The sequence below is a fragment of the Apodemus sylvaticus genome, chromosome 2 (genome assembly GCF_947179515.1).
Source record: "Apodemus sylvaticus chromosome 2, mApoSyl1.1, whole genome shotgun sequence".
NCBI classification, from domain to species: domain Eukaryota; kingdom Metazoa; phylum Chordata; class Mammalia; order Rodentia; family Muridae; genus Apodemus; species Apodemus sylvaticus.
This window is the reverse complement of record NC_067473.1, coordinates 155,958,787-155,961,832: the sequence shown is the minus strand read 5'-3', so window position 1 is coordinate 155,961,832 and position 3,046 is coordinate 155,958,787. Positions and strand designations below refer to the sequence as shown.

Below are 3,046 nucleotides of genomic sequence, written 5' to 3'. Positions count from 1 at the left end.
TTTGGCTTCATACTCTCTAAAAGCATGGTAGTTCTTGGTTGTTACAGTACACAGATGTCCTGCTGAAATTTACCATCTGAATGCTAATACTAAATGTCATGAATTTACTGCCTTTCCTCCTCTCATGTCTTCTGTACAGACCCCTTCATCTGTCTGCAGTCAAAGTTGTCCACTTGGATTTAGGAAAACACCTGTTGAAGGAAAGCCATTATGTTGTTTTGATTCTGTCCCATGTCCAGATGGAGAGATTGTAAATGAAACAGGTATTGTAAAAATGATTCTGAATATGGAAATTTCTAGAAACGGTTCTTGATGTGAAAATTTCTAGAAATGGTTCTGAATGTGGTAATTCCTAGACTGATTCTGATTGTGGAAATAATGTACCATTGGATAGGGGTGAGTAACACAACATCTGAAGACACAGTTATATTTATGTTGCTAATTCTCTATACTTTTAAACAAGTTCTTGCTGGGTGGAGGTGGAAAAGTTTTTAATCCTAGCTCTAAATATGTGTATCTCTGAGTGCAAGGTCATCCTGATCCAAAGAGTGAGTTCCAGGACAGCCAGGGCTGCACAGAGAAACTCTGTCTTGGAAAACAAAACAAAAACCAAACAAAAATCTTGATTTCAACCCTGTCATTTTTGTTACAGCTGTTTCTTTATAGGTTTCTTTTATTTGCTATACTGGAGCACGCAAACTGATGGGCTCCAGTAGTCCTCCAGGCTAAGCCTCCTGAGTGAATAAGATCACAGGACTGAGGTCTTGCATCTGGCCCTGCTTTGTCTTCTGTATGTTTGCACTGAGTTTCATTTCATTTCTTTGTATCCCTGATTTTCACTACTGACTATAGCAGTATTAATGAGTAAAGCTAGTGCTCAGTACTGGAACCTCACTGGGATAACCCTCAGATATCCTATTGCTGTCCAGTGTCATGAGTTCCTATAGTTTTGGATAAGTAGGACCAGCCCCTTCATGTACTCCATCAGTTCATAATGGGGTAGAGGTGGAAGTGGGAAAATTCAGAGCACTGAATCTGGGCATGAAAATTATCTGAGATGGTTGGTCCACCAGCTTTCCTACTTTCATATCCTTGGGCCAGGTTACCAGCAAATCCTACTAGGAGGACGAGCTCTACTCTGCTGCTCAGATGAGGTTCAGGGACGGCTGTCTCAAGTGCTGCAGCCAGTGCAGGACATTACCAGGTCTCCCACTCTCACAATCCCAGAGCTAGTTCTTCTGCCTGACATAGATGACAAGGGACAAGAGAGGGTAGGAGCAAGTTCTTCTTGGTCAGCACCCTTAGCCAGCAGATAAGAGGCAGCCTGTCTATACAATACTCATGTCTTGGCTCTGGCTAACCTGCAACCCCCATATCCAGCACCAGGTCTACTGTGCTGACCAGGCAAGGTTCAGGTCCTGCTCTCTTGAGTGCTTCAGCAGGTAAAGGATATGAACAATTCTTCTCTAATGTTCTTGGGGCCACCTCTCCTACTGTGGTAGGTGAGATGAAGAGGTCATCTCCTCCTAACCCATGTCACCTGATGGAAGACAAATGCTGGTCACTATGCTATCGTCATGCCCTTAGGACTGGTTCAGCTGTGCCCCATACTCAACCACCAGGGTCAGCCTATTATACTGCCCCTGGGTAGTACAGGGCTTTTTCTCCTGAGTGCTGCAGCTGGTAAAGGATAAAAAAGGAGAAGGAGATCTCTCCCTTATCTACTCCATTGCACAGAGAAAAGAGGTATGGCTAGGTCTCCCATGGTATTGTGCATGACTTACCTATAAATCCAGAGGTGTACAGGGCCCACACTCCTGAACACTGCATCTGGTCAAGCAATGGAATCTGTCTTCCTGCTTTTATATCCCCAGGGCTAGTTCTCCCACAATGTCCTGGTGAAGGATGGGGCTATGTCTGCACAGCTCTCAGACATCAACATATCCCTATGCGGCAGGCCAGACCAGAGCCATCAGCTTGGCCTTGGTAAAAGACTCCTGTGGCATCAAGGTGTCACAACCAGACGTGGTTTCTAATATCAGCACAGCCCAGGACCCAATCATAGTCTCAGGTGTCAATACCTTGTTCCTGCTGACTGTTTCTTACTTCCCTTGTGTCTGCAGTTCTGCCTAAATTTATTTTGTTCTAAGCTATTTTTATCTTTCTCTTCCATTTCTGTACTATCTAATTGATCCTCTTCGTAGTGACCTGGAAGTCTGAGGTTGTTTCAGGAGTGGTCTCAGGATCTATTTTCTGCTCATGATTTATGAAGCCAAACAAGCATTATCTCTGCCATTGTCTTCCTGCCCCCCAACCCTCCCTAGCCCTGCACATTGCCTGACTCATAGTTGTTTCACTGCCTCAGGCTAGTCACCGCTTCAGGCATAATGATATGCATCTGGTGGTTATCTTAGTCTTTTTCCTCATCAGGGTGATGGACTTCAATCCCAGAAAGCGATCTTCTAGTCTCTGGCTTGCTCTTGGTCATGGGAGCCATTATGCCCTCTGTAGCATTGGATTGATGGTCTCTCAAACTCCTTTTCAAGGAGTGTTAGGCTTCTAATCATAGGTCAGAACACTGAAGGTAGTTTTTGTCTCTCTCCTCTCTGCCACCTACTGGTGCAGAAGTGATACAGCAGTCACACCTGCAACCCTTCTAGGAACAGGCCTTGCTCTGTACTCTGATGTACTGCAAATACCACCATTTTCTTAGAGAAGCAATGCATTGATAGATAACAAGACAAGAAATATATCTACCTCATACTTTCCCAGAATACCATCTCTTTAAAGTGCCTTTAGTTTTACATAATAAGCATGTGGCAATCTTTCTCTCTTTACCCCTGGTAGTATTTTCTGTGCCACCAACAGAAACCTTGATGTTTCCACGAACATATGACTAGATCTCTTTTTTTCATAGTCTAACTTCTACCAACTATTGAATTACATTATCCTTGAACTTCAGTACTTATACTTATCATAATCTGGAGCAATAATTTTTGGTGCTATACCTTAAAATATTAATTTTGAAAAAGAGTTTGCAAGTGTG

General features: G+C 43.4%; 1 pseudogene; it reads right to left on the bottom strand.

The window, feature by feature from the left end:
• Positions 1-2,547: 2,547 nt before the first annotated feature.
• Positions 2,548-2,667, bottom strand: LOC127679580 (uncharacterized; annotated as a pseudogene).
• Positions 2,668-3,046: the final 379 nt, after the last annotated feature.